This window comes from Orcinus orca, chromosome 3, assembly GCF_937001465.1.
Source record: "Orcinus orca chromosome 3, mOrcOrc1.1, whole genome shotgun sequence".
NCBI classification, from domain to species: Eukaryota; Metazoa; Chordata; class Mammalia; order Artiodactyla; family Delphinidae; genus Orcinus; species Orcinus orca.
The window spans coordinates 90,567,840-90,587,626 of NC_064561.1; the positions used below are offsets into that span (position 1 = coordinate 90,567,840).

The 19,787-nt window shown below is 40.7% G+C and overlaps 1 long non-coding RNA gene across 1 annotated transcript; it reads left to right on the forward strand.

The window, feature by feature from the left end:
* The first annotated feature begins 1,538 nt into the window (after positions 1–1,538).
* Positions 1,539–18,741, forward strand: LOC125963994 (uncharacterized). The gene is made up of 3 exons (XR_007476446.1): positions 1,539–1,754; positions 3,701–3,835; positions 17,320–18,741. It is a non-coding gene; the product is annotated as an uncharacterized LOC125963994 (long non-coding RNA).
* Positions 18,742–19,787: the final 1,046 nt, after the last annotated feature.

A 19,787-nucleotide genomic window follows, 5' to 3' on the forward strand; every position in this document is an offset into this window, starting at 1 on the left:
AGAAATCGGAAAGAATATGGGCCATTGAGTTTGGTTTTTTTTTTTCTGACTGTGTCTGCCTTTGAGTTCTCTTGCCTCAGGGGATAAAGAAGTGACTTCAGAACAACCTGTCCTGGGCTTTTTTATTTTATTTTTTCCCCAACAGCCTAAAGTCTAAGCTGATTGAAGAGACTATGGAGAATGTTCAGGAGTTGGGTATGGTGGGGACTGTGGATGGTAGCTGAATGGAAAAGGACATGGTTCCTTTTTGAAGGGCTTGTGCCCCATTCCCTGGGAGTATTTTGAAAAGAGTGGATCTATGGTGCCCTTAGGAAGGCTAGACTCTGATCACTAGCACGGAGCAGGATCTTTCCAGGGACAATACAGCTTTAAGCAATAAGACTATCAGTGACTACAAGGATAAACTGAAGGCTAGAAGTATTTACTTTCTCAGTGGCACATAAGCTTCCTGAATTCTTGTGTAATCCTGAGTGGGGGAAGGAGCTGCCTCCAATAAAAACCTAAAAGTGAGTTTCCCACCAGTACGGTAGAATATTGGCCAAGAGTTGGAATTAATTTGATTCACAGAAAAATAAAGTAATACAGCTTCTGGTGTTGGATAAGAGCCTGGCTGCTGTGACCTGAATGCTGAGTCAAAAGGATTTTCTTTCAAGCTAGGTTCAGATTCATAGACTTGTAGTCCAGGACCCTGGGGCAAGAAACTGCTATGAACGCCTAGGTTTCTAACTCAGAAAAGGCCCAAATCATGAGCAAAAGAGCACAAATAGTGTAAGAAGTGGGCCATCTCAGAAGGCCTTTTATGGTCGGCCATGGAACTGTCCTGGCGCTGGTGGGCATGTCCTTTAGCATATGCTAATGTATTACAGTGAGCGTATAATGAGGCTCAAGGTCTGCTGGGAGTTGAATCTTCCACCACCTTGGGTCTTGTAGGTTCTGTCATATCCACAACAGCTCTGTAATTCACAAAGGGTTGTGCCCTGCCCCCCTCCCTCCTGTTTCACAGGGATCAGGTGGGTGTCTGCCGACTATGGAGCTGAGAGATGCGCTTAGTTTCGTCTCCTTCTGAAAATGTGCACCTCCTCATTATGGCATCTTATACAGTGGTCATTTTTGGTCCCTGGCAGACAACAGGCACTTATCAGAGGTTCAAAATGCGCATCATCATCAACAAATACGGTAGTTAACTACCACCTATAACGTGTGAATCATGGGAAGCCTTCAAATCTTTGTCAGGTAGAAGATAAATAAGTGTTATTGGATACCCTGGTATTTTTAGAAACTTTGAGGACAATAGAAATTTGGGAAAAAATATGATTGAAATATTGTTAGAACTTTCTAAATTTACGTTTGCGAAAGACTAACTTTTTGTTCTTGGAACATGGATAAATACATAAATACAAGCAAGGAATCAAGGAGCCCCTACATCTTTGCTTTTGGAAAACTGTGGTGTTATTGTTTCTCTCTCTACAGGTGTTGACATAAATATGCTAAATGCTCTGGGTGTCATATAAATTTGGTTTCTGTCTTTGCAGACTTTGTTGTTACTTTGGAGCAAATGGATCTTTTGTCTGTATAGCGTGTGTGGTCAAGCTGGGGGCCGCAGGAGACTAGCTGCGGAGACCTATAGGAGGGACAGGACAGCCTCACAGTCACGGTCACCTCACTCCGCGGAAGATGGTGGAAAGGAACTGGACTGGTTGGAAGTCATTCTGCAGGCATTCCTCACCAGACAGAATACGCCAGACTTTGCCAAGGTATTTCTGTTGGACTGTTTTCTCTGTGGGTGTCCTGCTGGAGCCAGAGGGCCAGGTCACATCTGGGGACAGGAGTGGGGGACAGGGTAGGTCAGGCTTTTCCTGAAGGCAGTGTCTGTTTTCTCTCAGCCATTCTGGGATGAGGCAGATTCTGGTTGAGGGAAAGAGAAGGTGGGCCACAGACTAAAAAAGGGTGAAAAGTTCCTTCTTGTTCCCCAGTAGAAGAGTGTAAAATGTGACACAAGTCTGGGGACTTCTGTAGGGGGACAGGGCTGCTTTTTCCAGATGGAGGCAGGAAACAGCCCTTTAAGGGACCTCAGAGCAGGTCTGAGCCTGAGGTCTCAGGAACCCATATCTAGCAGTACTATGAGGCTCTGTACTATACACAGTCCATTTCATTGTGCCCAACCCTTCAGTGATGTCTTGTTCACTTCAACTTAGTTTTTGTGGTGGCATGAGGATCAAAGGAAGATTTGGGTTGGATCTGCAAAGGGCCCGTGGTGTCCTCTCCTTGAGGCCAGAGCTGGGGATACAGTGATGGGCCCAAAGCCCAGTAATCTTCAATAATCATTGGCAGCATCAGTAGGTAAGGCAGCAAGGATGAACAAAGGGAATTTATTGCACACACACAAGATATCATCCTGCATGTTCTCAAAAATACCTAGGCATCACTTTACAGGACTAGGATCCAAAATCATGCTGGTGGGGTCTGGAAGCTTCATCACGAATATATATAATAGAATGTGGTGATCTAAGGTTAGAGTTGCAGGCTGGTGAGAGGTTGTTTTTTGGACCCAGTGCCTGGGCAGCATCCCAGGTGAGGCAGGCCACCAGGCCAAGCAGGTCTTATTCTGTGCCCTCAAGTTTTGCCTTTCCATGAGATGCTTCCACTCCAGTTCCTATTGCCACCACCCAGCTCAGTCCCAGGGAATGATGCTCCCTCGTCAACACTTTGGCCTGAGCAAGGATAAAGCTCAAATCTCTTGAACATGGTGCTATCTCAATACTAAGAGAAGTTAACTCACACTAAAATAAATAAATTTAGATTTTTACCTCAAAAAAGATCTGTAAACAAATATTGAATTCTAATTAATTACAAATAGGCTAAATTGTTTTAGGCTATATGTTTGTAATTGTTCATAATAAAATATTGGCAAAAAATACTTCATTAGAAAAAACATTGCACACAATACAAAGTTTATTAATATGAAGATCCAGATCCTACCGTAACGTCACTATCGTGCTAGGGCTATTTCACCAATATCTTCTCTGAATTCTTTTTTCCTACATTCCAGCCTGTCCCCACGGGCCAAGTACCATCATATTCTCTACCACAGGGCAGTGGTGTCCTGAAGGCTTTGTTCTCTTTCTCATCCTAGTCATCTCTCTCGGTGCCCACCCCAGCCCCTTCCTTACTTTCATGCTGAAGGACAGACCTTCTTCAGAGTTGATAAACCATCCAGAGGAATGGCTACATAGACTCACAATATCATAAGCAATGACCTAATTGTAGCATGTTCTTACAACAGCAATTATACAAATTTAGTAAGAGGAAGACAGTTTCTCTTATAACCTGCTACTCTGTGTGGCAGATTATATTTTCCCGAATGGCTCCAGCAGTACTTCTGGGCCCACAAGCTCTTCCAGAACCTATCCTATTTCCTCTCCTCAAACCTGGTTCAGTGAATAGAACGTGGCAGCAGTAATGCTGCATGGTTTCCAAGGCTAAGCTATCACTTTCTACCTGTTTGGTTTTTTTTTTTTTCATTTTTTGGCTGCGCTCGGTCTTCGTTGCTGTGCACGGGCTTCAATGCTGCACACGGGCTTTCTCCCTGTTGCTGCCACAAGTGGGGGCTACTCTTGGTTGCGGCGCCCCGGCTTCTCATTGCTGTGGCTTCTCTTGTTGAGAAGTCCCTTTCTACCTGTTCTTAATCTCTCTCTCTCAGCACGCTCACTCTTGGAACCCAGCCACCATGCTTCAAGGAAGCCCAAACCAGCTCATGCAGAAAGATCACATAGAGAGTCCCATGAGAACGAGGATTGAGGTCTTCAGCCAACAGCCAGCCTACACTGCCAGCCATGTGAGTAAATGAGCTTTCAGAGAATCCCAGATATCATAGAGCAAAGAAGAACCGTCCCCTGTGCACCCTGTTTGAATTCATGACCTTCAAAATTATGAGCATAACAAATGGTTGCTTTACACCATTATATTTGGGGGTAATTTGTTACTCAGTCGTCATAACTGGGATGTGCTGGGAGATTCGAGATACAGATATCAACTAAATCCATGTTCACTGTCTTCATGGAATTTACACTCCCATATTTCTGAGATTCCTTTGATAGCTGCACATACTGTGGGAGTTTCAGCAGGCCTGAGTTTGGAACAAGTTGAGAGACATTCTTAGGAGTCAGCCATACAGAGTTAAAAATATCAGCTTTGCTTCTGATCATGTTGGTTGGTGCATATGGCTTCAGGACATTAGCCAGGTGTGTTTGCTAATATCTCACTCCTTGATTACACTTACTCACTCATCTAGGCGCTGGTCCAGTTGGAAAACTTCAGGCCTCCTCCCTAACCACTTTCCCTTCACACACCTTTCCCCAGGAGCAGTTAGTGCTGCTGAGCAACTTCCACTGGGAAAAAGGAATGTCATACCTCCCACCATATTAAGGGTTTATTATGTCTCTTAAACTTCTTTCCACTTTAACCTTGTCCTAAGCAAAAATTCCGATTAAATTGGGGATTTGATTTGCTAATTATACATTTTTCTGATAGACATTAAAAATAAGTACTCTTTTAATCAACTATTAAAAATGGTTTGTCCATGTACCACTTAAAATAATTTCACATATATCAGTGGATGTATATTACACTTGGGGAAATCATGCTGTGAGATATTGATGTGATGTCATCCCACGAAAGGAGTAAAGTCCAACTCAGGCAGATACACAGTTCAATGTTTGGTCAAACGCAAATATAAGACATGAAAATTGATATTAAATTTTAAAAAAGTTATAGATTACATTTTACTATTTTTTTCAACAGTATAATCCTTAGGTAGAAAGGTACAAGGTTCACGAAGCAGGAACTAGAAATCATATGACATTATAATGGAGTCTCCTGATTCTTCCAATAATTCCCGCATTGTGGGCATGATTCAGAATGATTCTATATTGTTCTGGATTCTGAATCTTTGTGCATTTCCCAACTTCCATTCTATGAGCCTTTGAAGCAAATTTTTGTTGCCTTGCATGTGCTCTCCTCAACCTTGGTGACAACAGCTGTTGTCCCATTTCTCTCTCCCCCTTCTTCCTTTCCTTGCTGCTGGAGCCCACTGCAGAGAAGTCAGAGGGGGATGCCAGCCTAGAGTGCTGTCATGGAACCATAGCTGGGTGGGGCTTAGAGTGTTCTTGGTGGCTAAAAGTGGTCTCTTAGAGCTGTTTCCATATGTGATATCAATGTAAATTTTTAAAATTGAGGTATAGGTGATATACAATATTATATGAGTTTCAGGTGTACAACAGTGATTCACAAATTTTAAAGGTTATACTCCATTAATAGTTATTATGAATTATTGGCTATAGTCCCTGTGCTGTACAATATATTCTTGTAGCTTATTTAGTTTATACATAGTAATTTGTACCTCTTAATCCCCTACCCCTATCTTTCCTCCTCTTTCCCTCTCCCCACTGGTAATCACTACTTTATTCTCTATATCTGTGAGTCTATTTCTGTCTTGTTATACTCACTAGTTCGTTATATTTTTCAAATTCCACATGTAAGTGATATCATACAGTATTTGTCTTTCTCTGTCTGACTCATTTCACTTAGCATAATACCCTCCAAGTCCGTCTATGTTGGTGCAAATGGCAAAATTTCATTCTTTTTTGTGGCAAAATTTCATTCTTTTTTCTTTATCCATTCATCTGTCAGTGGACACTTAGGTTGCTTCTATGTCTTGGTTATTGTAAATAGTACTGCGATGATCATTTGGGAGCATGTATCTTTTCGAATTAGAGTTTTCCTCTTTTCCGGATATACGCCCAGGAGTGGGATTGCTGGATCATATGGTAGCTCTATTTTTAGTTTTTTAAGGAACTTACATACCCTTCTCCATAGAGGCTGTACCAATTTACACAGAAATCTACACTTTTAACAACTTTCCCCAGAAATCCAGGACATTCTGATGCAGAAGACCTACAGAACACACTTGAAGAAACACCCCTCTCATTACCATTGTTGGGACTTTCTTTTGCTATGACACATATGCCTAAACTATTTCTTAATAATTCTTCTAAGTTTTAGTCTGTTTCTCTTTTGACTTTGTTTTCCTAACACAGCCCTGTTCTGGGAGGAATAGAAAGAACACTCAGCCAATAGACCTGGACTTCTGACCTTGCTCTGTTCCCAGCTTGTACTGGGCTTCTAACTTCTTTGGGCCTTCGTTTCTTCATCTTTCAATTAAAGGAATTTTTAAATACTGTGCTCCATTTAAACCCTGGGATACCTGGATTTTCCCCAGACCCAAAGATTTAATGAGGGGGAAACGATAGGCTAATAATCTGGGATTAAGCTACCCCTCAACCCCCAACTCCTTCAGCAACCAAACCAGCTTAGCTTTGAATTTTTACTTTATACCTTGGAATTCCAATAATGGTTTTGTTTCATCAGGCAAGAGACCTCACTGCTGATTTTTTTTTTTTTTTTAATCTCCAGGATTTAGAGGTCTTTAAAGAGTCCCTTGATCTCTAGTGTCTATGATACCAGAAACCCTGGGTGGAATCCCTGGCACAAATCCTTCTTTGTGGGAACATTCCGCCCCATCTCATCGCCCAATCGATGGTGGCTAGCTTTATTAGGCTGGGGAGAAAGGATTTACTTCTGGAAAGCATGTTGTATTAAGAGCCAGAGGTGTGAGTGGGTGACATGGGCATTGTGACAACCAGTGCTTACCCGGAGACCAACTCAAGCATCCTTTAATCACCCCATCCACACCTGATCAGTCTCCCCCAGAGTTACTACTTCCCCTCCATGTTACCCCCCTCACAGTGATGTCCCTGATACACAGACTGTCCAGAGGACACCTGGACACTTAAACAGTACAGTTCCACTCTGAGAGACATCGTATCATCTCAAAACGAGATGATTCCTCTGAGTTCATGCTTTCTGTTCAAGGACAGTACGCTATCACCCCAGCAGGAAGGCCCTTGGACTGGTAGCAAACGAGGGAGATATCCCCCCAGTTTGGGCAGGAGTGCCATGTTCAGCCATGGAAATGCGCTATCTAGGAAGAGTGAGGGCTTCCCTGGTGGCGCGGTCGTTGAGAGTCCGCCTGCCGATGCAGGGGACACGGGTACGTGCCCCGGTCCGGGAAGATCCCACATGCCGCGAAGCGGCTGGGCCCGTGAGCCATGGCCGCTGAGCCTGCGCGTCCGGAGACTGTGCTCCGCAACGGGAGAGGCCACAACAGTGAGAGGCCCGCGTACCACAAAAAAAAAAAAAAAAAAAAAAATGTGAGCACCAGCAACTTGGCAGGAGCAGACAAAGGTCTTCCTTTGGCCAGAGAGCTTGAGGTATTGAAGGCATTAATGACTTCCATTAACCGAAGAATCAAGAGGTATCTTTTCTCTGCATGGGTAGACATAAGGAAAGTGCACTACAAAGAAATCCTTGCCCTCTCTGGACATGTTGGAAGACACCAGTGGTACCTGCCCTCGTCTGCCAGCATCATCACCGGCTGGGGAGTACCCTGTCCTCTGCAACAAGCACCTTGTCTACAGAATACAGCCTGGCAGCCACAAGTACTTACATGACCTTGGACTAACTTGTCCCCACACCAGTCAAATCATCTCCTGGCCAGTAGGACATATAGTATCACTGGCAGACCCTAAGTTGGCTATTCTGGTTGTCACCAGTAGAAAAAAAAAAAAAAAAGTACCCATATGTATAAAACCTGCTTATATATAATTAATACTTTCTTTATCTATAATGCAGTAAACTTTGCCCAAATTTCAGGAAAACGTATTAGAAAACTAAACTTTGGGGTTAAATAAGTTGCAGAAAGAAAGTCTTCCTTGGCAAAACCCAATTCAGTAAATGAATTCATTTATTCATTCATTCAACAGACATCCAGACCTGTGTGGCCAGTTGCAGCAAATCCAAATAGAACACAGCCTCCATCCTGAACAGGAGTATATCACACACATACATGCGATAAATGTCAAACTAATGAAAATAATGATAAATGTCATGAAAGAAATAAACCAAGAACTGTGGAAATTGAGAATGAGAAGCTGCTCTGCCTAAAGGACAGGTAGGATTTTCACAGGTAGACATGAAGGATCATATATTGTAGAAGGGAAAAGTCTCACAATAGCCAAGGCTCACAACCTTCCGTGTCACATACATTTAAGGAGGCTTTACTATTTAGGAAAATTGTGAATCCAATTTGACTAGAGGGCAGGGTGGAAGTGGGAGCTTGAGGAAAAAAGCAGAGGGCAAACGCTGAGGACTTTGGGCTTAATTCTGAAAGCAGTGGAGAGTGACCCAAATAGAAGAGTCATGTGATCAGAGCTGGGTTTTAGGAAGTTTTACCCGGTTCTTGGTGTGAGTTGGGTTGGGGGAAGAAGAGAAGTAAAGACAGGAAAGTCATTTTAGAGGCCTCTGCAGCAGTCTTGACAGGGACATCTGGACTAGGAGTTGGCAGTTGAAAGGACAGAAGCCAAGGAAGAGAGGAGCCATTGGCCAGGCCGAATCCTCCGTGGATTGGCTGGAGGGAGCAAGTAATCAAAGATGACTCTGACATAACCACCAGGCTCCAGGGAGGAGCAATAATATGTATTTACCGCAGACAAGTCAGGAAGAAATGTATCTCGTAAAGATAAAATTGTTTGATTTGGGGTAGTTTCATAGGGACATAAAGTTTATGAGCTGATCTGCTTCATATTAATTCTCTTATTAAACTGAATTGCACTGCTATCAGTAGAATACAGCCTGAAGGGAAACATGAGTAAGGTGGGGTGAGGAAAATGAATGCAGTCAGTGAAGTTGCTTCACAGGGACAGCCAATTCTGTGTGAATTGCCAAGACAGCAACATGTAGATTTGCTGAATTTATTTAATTCATTCTATTAATAACAATTTTATTCAACTTTATTGAGGTATAATTGACAAGTAAAATTATAATGTATTTAATATGTAGAACATGATGATTTGATGTATCTATACACTGTGAAAGAATTCCCACCATTGAGTTAATAACACCTCCATCACCTCATTTATTTACCTTTTCTTGTGGTGGGGGCCGCATGGAGGTGAGAACAATTAAGTTCTACTCTCTTAGCCAATTGCAGTTGTATAATCCAGTGTTATCAACTACAGTCACCATGTTATACATTAGATCCTCAGACCTTATTCATCTTGCAAGTGAAAGTTTGTATCCTTTTACCAGCCTCTTCCTATTTCTCCCACCCCCAGTCCCTGGCAACCTTTTTTTAAGTGCAAATGAGTTGCACTTAAAAAAAAAAATTCCACATATAAGAAGATTCACTTAATCTATTTGGGTCACTAGATTGTTGCGAAGTAGATATAACAGAGTCTAATTCTTAGGCACATGATGGAAAGAATTGTCAAATTAGGAAAAAAAAATCCCCATGCAAATCATTAAGGGTGTTTTTTGTTGTTGTTGTTGTTGCTTTTTTGCGGTACGCGGGCCTCTCACTGTTGTGGCCTCTCCCATTGCGAAGCACAGTCTCCTGACGCGCAGGCTCAGCGGCCATGGCTCACGGGCCCAGCCGCTCCGCGGCATGTGGGATCCTGCCGGATTGGGACACGAGCCCGCGTCCCCTGCTTCGGCAGGCGGACTCTCAACCACTGCGCCACCAGGGAAGCCGTAAGGGTGGTTTTAAGGCTGCCTGAAAAGCTAGTTCTCCTTATTTTGCTATGCTTTATCTTTCTCCAAGATATAAACTTGTCAGCATGTGTTAATCCATTCCTTGTTTGCAAGACCATCAAGTTTTTTTTTTTCGCATCTACGATATTTTAAGTACAGTTTTGAGTCTGACGCGTTCTTTCTTTACCCAGACCAGACATCGGCAGGAATTTGCAGTGACCCCAGTTGGGAAAAATTTTATCTTTAATTTACAGGTTTCATGTTTAGTCTGGGCAGGTCAAACCCAACTTCAATTTTTTTTTTTAACTTCAAAATGGTCGGAAATATAGAACTGTTTTACTTTATAATTTTCAGGTATTTTTTTCAGAATAGTCATACAATGATCTCTTTTGACTCCCTTTACCATATCATCACTTCACAAAATGTAAAGAAACTGATCAAGTGAACAGAGCTCCAAAAAGCCAGTCCAGTCTACCTCCAGGCAGGAGGTTTAATCCCAGAAATGTCCTGGGTCTCAGCATGAGAGAGTGGTCTTGGAATTACAGAGCAGAGTCACGTAGAGAAGAGCTAAAACAGGGGTCAGGGTGTTGGAACCGAAGTCCCTGGCTAACCAGCTGAGTCCAGCTGGCCCCTGGGCTCCAGACCATCTGCACGGGCTGAGCTAATCCCCTCAAATAATAAGAACAATAATAAAAATAAAAATCACTACTGTAGCATAGCTACTTACACTAGGCACTGCATGCATATTCACATACTATTTCACCCCATTTCACAACAACCTTGTGAAGGGTTACAGATAAGGACAAGCTACAAAGTTGCAAAGTTCTGGCTGGGATCAAGTTCTGACTGACTCCAAGGTTCGTGCTCCATGCATCCTGCCTCTCTGGCTCTCCAGCAGGTTTTACTCACACTCTTGAGCTGGAGGCTAAATATGCATCCTGGGTTCAGGCTGAGCTGTTCAGATGCTGTGAGCCAAGAAACTGATCCCTTGGGATAAAACTGAGACTCTGTCCAAACTCTCCTGGCAAGTGGCCCTCATTTTAGTTCTTACTTACATTGCCATTGCACTGGAGGTTGTTTTCTAATTTCTCCTACTCATAAAATAGATATTTTTCTACTATTATATAAAAACAAGATACTAAAGCGTTCTATTGCCCTTCTCCTCATCCTCATGTTTTTGCTCCTCATTCACTGAAGGAGAGCTTTAGGATGCAAATAATTCCCTTACTTCGCACCCGTGCCCAATTCCTATTGGCTGAGATCCTTTGGTATTTTAAATTCTAAACTATTTTTAGATTTTTCACTGCCATATGTGTCATCAACGTCTTCAGTTTTGAGACTCTGTATTTGCCACTTACATTACACATTTGCAACCTCTCTGCCACTATTTCTTTAAAATATAACAACATGGGACTTCCCTGGCCGTCCAGTGGTTAAGACTCCGCACTTCCAATGCAGGGAGCACGGGTTTGATCCCTGGTCGAGAAACTAAGATCCCATATGCTGCATGGCGTGGCCAAAGATAAATAAATTAATTAATTAAATACAATATAACAATATGTGTGTCAAGGTTCATTGCTCGTCACTCTTGCATCTTCTCTTGAGATTCCCTTAGCTTGAAGTGTTCTTTCTTAGTATTTTCCTCAGGTGAGATACACGTGGGATATATAATCTAAATCATCCCGTATTCATCCACAGGTTTCTTTTTACTCTGGGAGGTGGATGGCATCGTGGCTGAGTGTAGGCTTTTGAGATTGCCTTCCTTTCTTTCCATGCCCTGTAGATATTATTCTACCATCTCCAGGCTTCCACAGTTGCAGTTGATATTTGCCTTTTGTCTGGAAGCATGTAAGATTTTCTCTTTGTCCTTGCAACTCAGAAAATTCACCAGTTTTAGAAATAGGTATATTATTTACGTATGTATTATATATTATTTCTTTTTCTCAACCTGCCTGGAACTCAGTAAACCTTTCCAAGGTGATAACTTCAGTCTTTATTTAAACAAGAATTTTTGTTCTTTGTTTTGAGATATGTTTTCAGCTTGATTATCACAACATGAATTGGATTCTCAATTGCGTCTCTTCTCTCTTTCCATTTTTTCACTGAATTATTGAGTTTCAAAATAATGCTTTTTAGGCCCAGAAAGTCCTGTTTATGCTGTAATAGAATCTCCTTGAGTGAGTGTTGGTTTATTATTAAAGTTGTCTTCTGTAGCCTCTAGCAATGACTACAGTAGAAGCTCACCTAATTCTGGGTGTTCTGGCTGCTCTTCATTCTTTTGTGGCCGCTGGGTTGCTTAAGACAATTTCTTTGGCTTAGGAAATTTGTCTTGGGTCTATCTTCCCCTGAGGTTTAGTCCAGCTCTGGAGGTATGTTAAGCAGAATGATAACTGCAGTTGCAGTGGTCTTGGCTGCAGTGGGCCTGTGATGGACAAGCAGGCCAGTTGTGACTCCTTCCTTGGTCAAGGACCAGAGAGTAGCTTCCTGCTCTCATTCTTCTCACAGGTAAACACTGGTGTTCCTCGGGGAAAGAGGAGAACGTGCTCCTGTTCAGCTGCCTCAGGGTGTCCAGCAGTTTTCCATGGGCTACTTGGAGGCAGATCGGTACAATCTGTCCTCTAGGATGAAGGTCTACAGATCTCCTCAAGGCATTCTCTCACCAAGATCCAGGCCTCATCCCAGGATTCTTCCCCCATACTTCTCAGACTCAGATCTGATTTGCAACAAAGTTGCCAAGACTATTCAATGGGAAAAGAAGTCTTTTCAATAAATGGTGCTGGGCAACTGGATAGCCACATGCAAAAAAGAAAGAAAGAAAAAAGAAATTGAATGCTTACCTCACACAATATACAAAAATTAACTGAAAGTGGGTCAAATACCTAAATTTCAGAGCTGAAACTCTAAAATTCTTAGAAGAAAGCATAGGGGTAAATCTGTAGTACCTTGGATTTGGCAATGGATTTTTAGATATGACAACAAAAGCATAAGCAACAAATGAAAAAAATACATAAATGGAACTTAAAATAGAAAAAACATCTATGCTCCTAGGGACACTGTCAAGAAAGTAAAAAGACAACACAGAATGAGAGAAAGTACACTTGACCCTTGAACAGCACAGGTTTGAACTGTGTGGGTCCGCTTATATGCAGTTTTTTTTTTAAATAGTAAATACTATACAGTACTACATGATCCACAGCTGGATGTACTCTCTGATGCAAAAGCACAGATATGGAGAGCCGACTCTAAATTATACCTGGATTTTTGACTGTATTTGCAAATCATGTATCTGATAAGAGACTTGTATCTGGAATAAGTAGGGAGTGCTTACAAATCAATAATAAAAAGATAAATAAAACAATGTTTTAAATGAGTAAATGATCTGAATAGAAATTTCTCCAAAGAAGATCTACAAGTGACCAAGAACGATGAAAAGATGTTAGACATCATTAGTCATCAGGGAAATGCAACTCAAAACCACAATGAGGGCTTCCCTGGTGGCGCAGTGGTTGAGAGTCCGCCTGCCGATGCAGGGGACGCGGGTTCGTGCCCCGGTCTGGGGGGATCCCGCTTGCCGTGGAGCGGCTGGGCCCGTGAGCCATGGCCGCTGAGCCTGCGTGTCCGGAGCCTGTGCTCCGCAATGGGAGAGGCCGCAACCGTGAGAGGCCCGCGTACTGCAAAAAAAAAAAAAACCAAAAAAAAAAAACACAATGAGATACAACTTCACACTCACTAGGATGACTAGGATCAAAAAGTCAGCTAAAACAAGTGCTGGTGAGGATGTGGAGAAAATGGAACCCTCATACACTGCCAGTGGGAACGCAAAATGAAGACACCACTTTGGAAAACACTCTGGTAATTCCTCAAATGATTAAACTTAGAGTTTCCATTTGACACAGCAATTCCAGTTCTAAGTAACCTAAATGGAAAACAACGAAATGTTCATCAACTGATGAATGAAAACAATATGAGACATCCATACAGTGGAATATTATTTGACTGTAAAAAGGAGTGAAATGCTAATTCTTGGTATAGCATGGATAACCTTGAATTTATTGTGCTAAGTGAAAGAATCCAGTTACAAAAGACCACATATTCTATGATTCCATTTATAGAAAGTGTACAGAATCATCAAATCTATAGAGACAGAAAGTAGGTTAGTGGTGTTTAGGGCTGGGTGGCAGAAGGTAGGGGTGAGGTGAAAAGGGAGGATGGGGCACAAAAGCAAATAGCTACACAGTACGGGTTTCTTTTTGAGGTGTTGAAAACGTTCTAAAATTGACTGTGGTCATGGTTGCACATAACTGTGAATGTAGTAAAAAAAAACCCATTGAATTATATACTTTAAGTGGGTAGATTACATGGTATGTTAATAATCTCTCAATGAGGCTGTATAAAAACATGCTATAATGAAAAAAAGAATAATATTGCTAAAAATACCATGTAAGAACAAAGGTTGAAATAACCTCAAGCCTGTGTATCGAGTAAAAAGGTAAGCAATATTCCCAGGTCTTAGAAAATTGGCAAAATTATAATCTGCACCTTGGTATACAAAGTGCCATAATTTGTTAAAAACTATGAATATAACACATAAAAATAAAACTATTAACACTTAAATTTGAACTAAATATAAGGTCGCAGATTTAGCAAATAGAAACAGAATTCCCAGTTAAATTTGATTTACTTTTAATTGCCTTGGCATATATACATTTAGATAAATGAAAAATACCACATGGGATATACTTTACAATAAAAGTATTTGTTATTTATCGGAAATAAATTATAAGCATCTAAATTATATACCACTTCCTTTGATTTTATTTCTCTGATTTTATTTCTTCTTAACAGTTCCTTGTTTTGTAGCCGTTTGATTGTATAATTCCTTGTGGTTACAGTCTATTTTCCATTTACATTGTCCATTTCTTTTGTTATTTTAACATTTAACAGTAAGAACATGGGTAATATTAACATTATAAGCCAGTATACTAAACATATACTGGCATAAAGTTAAATTCTAATCATTGCTCTTCAAATTTTATTTGTTGAAGCATATACCATCTTTAATGACATAACTTGCTCCTCTATTCTTGAAGACTACATTGCATCTCTTGATCAATAACTTTATAAAATGTCCACTGATATGAAAGAACATTGTTGTCCATTTTTATTTCCTTCTTCTTCAGCAAGCCACCTGATTCCACTTGTTCTCGTGCTGGCAGAATTGTTAGTAATATCCAGTAAAAGAATCAAATTCTTCAAAGGAGGATATCAATTTTAAAGCCCAGTTATGACTAGTGCCATAATAATTGTCTACATCAAGTTGGAATTTCTTTCCTGTTCAGAAGTACTACTACCTCTTTTAAGAACAGCCTCGAAGGCTTCCCTGGTGGCGCAGTGGTTAAGAACCCACCCGCCAATGCAGGGGACACGAGTTTGAGCCCTGCTCCAGGAAGATCCCACATGCCACAGAGCAACTAAACCTGTGAGCCACAACTTCTGAGCCTGTGCTCTAGAGCCCATGAGCCACAACTACTGAGCCCGCATGCCGCAACTACTGAAGCCTGTGCACCTGAAGCCCATGCACTGCAACAAAGAGTAGCCCCTGCTCGCCACAACTAGAGAAAGCCTGCGCGCGGCAGCAAAGACCCAACACAGCCAAGAATAAATTTAAAAAAATAAAATTAAAAAAAGAACAACCTTGATAATGAAAGAGATAAATTTTTCATCAATTCTTTCTTCAGTTTCCTTTGAACAGTGGAGTACTTGGAAAATGTTTGCCCTTCTTTCAATTTGCATCATCTTCTTCCTAAATTGATTAAAAACTACGAACAAGAAATAGGTAGCCTTCACTTAACAGATTACTAAAAACTCAACAAGAATTTTAGGTCCATTTTCTTCATAATTAAAGTATGATTTCATACTTTGTGACAGACTGATGATTCCTTCAAATGTATTTGTTAAATAGAGCCAGTAGATTTTTTGAGAGAACTGAATAATGCCAACAAAATCACAAACTTTTTAAATTGCTTAATACAAATATCATAATATCATTAGAAAGCATAAATGCTAAAGTAAAAGAATAATTTCATAACAATGTCATGGCAATGTCTATAGAAAGAACATCATATGCTCTCTGAGCAGAATATAGCCAGGACAGCCAACACAGTCAGTGGAATCTCATGCTTTGCTTCAACTTTGAAGAAACTTTTTTTTTGCACCTTTACGCAAACATCTGCATCATCTACATCGAAAGCAGGAAAATTGATCTCATCAACTCCTAGCTCAGTAAGAGAGTCGTTCCTGAAATTTGTTAGTGTTTCTGAAGTCTCATCTGGAAGATATTTCACTCACGATGACTTTGTGAGCAAGCCTTTTTCACAAGAAAAATATTGCAGGAGCAAAAGGAAAATTTTTTTCTCATTGTGATTATTTGTGGCTGTGCTGCAAAAAGGTGAGGAAGCATTTAGATCTTTGATAACTTGTAGTAGTAAATGCAGCCATAACACTCCTTATTATGGCTGTAGATTTTGTCCCAGCTCTTGAGTATTTGCTTGCAGTTTTGGAATCAGAAAATCCTTCTGATAGCAATACATTTAAACCTTCGAGCTAAAAGACAGATGGTGACATAGACTGTGAAGGGCATTTTAACTTCTGCTGTGATTATTTATCTTCATCTGAATTGCTTGCAATCAATAAAATTTATTATTTTATCATCTTCTTTGGTACTAGTTGAAGAAATCATACATATCTTATGCTCAGCTGTTAGTATATGCTGGTTTATACCTAATGGTTTTTATATTGAATGAATAATTGTGTATTACACAAAGGCTTCAAAATAACTTTTTTCTCCTTTAATAAGTGTCCATAGTTTGGAAATTCATCACAAAATTACTTTTGTGTTTTGGCATTTGAGGTTTCAAATATACACAAAAAATTATCAATTTGCTATTATCAATTACTGCAAAATTTGAGACAATTGAATTTGATAATCTATGTCTACATCAATGCCATTGGTCACTCACAAATCTGAACTCATAGGAACTACACACAGGCTTGCAAGGTTGCCAAACAACAATAAACTGAACTCGATATCTGATGCAAAGAAGGTAATCTTCCTGCTTGCCTGCAAGGGAGAGCTACACTTGTAAGACAGTTTTCGTGAGCAAAACCAGAGTTAATCTTACATAAGGTTTTGAGAAGCTTGCCATTCAGGGACTAGTGGACTTTCAGAAGCAAGAGTATACACAGCTCGAAGGACTTTTTGCTGTGTTGGGATGGTCACTGGAGGAAGGCGGCTGTTGGTCAGCTGACCAACCTCCAGGAGTACGGCTACTGGAGAGAGGCACTTGCTGTTTGGTGTTGTATATAGAATCATGGGCTGGCCCAGAGCGCTGACTTTCAGGACTGGGGATTTGTCACTGATTGGCTGGCATTCAGAAACTCGGGCTGTTATTAGGTGCTTAGAGTGAGGGTTTTGACTGGCCAGTTTCCAGAAGCAGGGCTGTGGGAGTGAGCCTATAGCTATTTGGCTAATATTCGGAGCATATAAACTGGTACCAAGTTATCTTGAATTAACAGTGGTTACTTGTTCGCAACTTGGCAATTTGGCCAGAGAAAAGTGTTTCCTTTTCTTGAATATGAAAAGTAATTTTTTTTTTTTTTTCTTTTTGCTGTAAGCGGGCCTCTTACTGTTGTGGCCTCTCCCGTAGCAGAGCACAGGTTCGGGACACGCAGGCTCAGCGGCCATGGCTCACGGGCCCAGCCGCTCCGCGGCATGTGGGATCTTCCCGGACCTGGGCACGAACCCGCGTCCCCTTCATCGGCAGGCGGACTCTCAACCACTGCACCACCAGGGAAGCCCCTAAAAGTAAATATTTTTAATTCTCAGTTTCCCCTTTTGATCTCCCTTCAACCAAACCTTCAGGAGAGACAATAAGAGATTGTCCAGATGTTTGTTTGTACAAGTATGGTTTTCAGCTGGTATTGCCATTTAAGTGATTTAAGCACCAACCACTGTGGCGGAAAAATAGCTCTAACTGATGAATTTTTGTAATTTCTCCAAAAGAAGCTGAATACAGGGCATTTGATGTGTCCTGACAAAGTCTATACAGGTCATAGGACATGATTAAATACAGAGCTTGTCCCATATATACAGGATGCCTGACAACCCTATTTAAATATTTTCTAGTTAAAACAAACATTAAACATTTTACGTAACAGTAAAAAGATTTGCTTTCTAAAATTAAAAAAAAATTTAAGATCATTTTATTGACCTGGGTATCTTTAAAAACATCAAATTAAATTGAGCTTATGCCTTTTTCTCTCTCTCATTTAATCTCACCAAACTATACAGACGTATTTAAGATCTATTCTGCTAAAGGAGGTGCTAATTTTTTTTTTTTTTTTTTGGCTGTGTTGGGTCTTCGTTGCTGCGCGTGGGCTTTCTCTAGTAGTGGCGAGTGGGGGCTACTCTTCGTTGCGTGTGCAGGCTTCTCATTGCGGTGGCTTCTTTTGTTGCAGATCACGGGCTCTAGACGTGTGGGCTTCAGCAGTTGTGGCATGCAGGCTTAGTAGTTGTGGCGCATGGGCTTAGTTGCTCCGTGGCATGTGGGATCTTCCTGGACCAGGGATCGAACCTGTGTTCCCTGCATTGGCAGGCAGATTCTTAACCACTGCAGGAGGTGCTTAATTTTTTTGATGTTGATGATGGTAATAATTTCCTACCAAAATGTTCTTAAAATAAGATCTGAGTTTGCATGTAACGATTTTGCTTTTGCTTACCTCTTTGTTTTTATTCAAAGCTATAATTCTACTTTCTAGTGAGAAAGATGCACCAATAAATAAGAGATCAATAAATATCACCAGGAAAGTGATTAATGCCTAATGTTGCCTTTCTAAAACAGCAAGCTGAGAGTTTCATATTTCTTTAGAAGTTTTTAAAAACCATTTATGCAGGTCATAAAACAAAGATTTTTTTTCTTTTTTTTTTTTTTTGGTCATGCTGCTTGTGGGATCTTAGTTCGCCGACCAGGGAGTGCTAACCACTGGACTGCCAGGGAATTCCCTAGCAAAAGCACTTTTAAAGAGGCTTCAAGAATTCTCATAAATCTCAATGGTGATTAAATCTTAATAATAATACTGATATAAATGTGCTTCATTTTATGCTCTGTGTAAATTCTCTAGAATAAAAGTTGTTGTTTAAAGGAAATCTGTTTTAAGTAACTGTGAAATCTAACTGTAGTTCCAGGAACCTGTAAACCCATTCAACAGATGCAATGAAGCAGAGGGAGGCCACAGATATTAAGTAGGGAATCCTGTGCAGAGCAGCTAGACAGGTCAGCCCCTCCCCTTTCTCTCACTCACACTAACAGTGGCAGCAGCAATTTGACACTCACAATGGACCGTGGGGATAAAACAGCACAGCAGTGCTCCACAGAGCTCTTGACTTAGTGAGGGACAGAAAGACCTCTCACACAGAAGATATCTATTGGGACATCTCCTCCAGACCACATGTTCTGTCCCACCCACAATCCCTGGAAGCAAGTTGTAGTAAACAGAAGCCAAATCCACAGACATGTATACACAGAGCCATAGATACAAAGATAAGCACACAACTAAGAATCACCACTTGAGGAATACTGTGAAAGAGAGGCACCAACCTCAACCAAAAACCCAACACTCAAAGAAACAGATAAGAGAACAAATAGAAAAGACTCCAAAATAGTTATAATTAATAATTCTTGTGTGATAAAAGAGGACTACAGATATATATTCCATACAAGATAGACAATTATGAAAAACTCCAAAATTCTTAGAAATTAAAAATATGATCACAGAAAATTTTAAAGCTCAGTAAATAAGCTTAATAAGAGAATGGACAAAATTGAAGATTAACTATTGGTTAGAAGGTCTGGATGAGGAATTTGCTTATAACCTAGCACCGTCTTGAAGTTCTGATATCCACCTTCAAGGAGGGAGGAAGAGAGGGAAAGGGGAGAAAGCAGAGGGGGCTCTAAAATATAAAGTATTTTTTAAAAGATTTAAGTAAAGAATAAAAATAGAGTAATGAAATAACAGACCTTTAATAGATATTAGTAAATATTGACACATTTAATGTATTTATGCATAGACTTCATTGTAACACA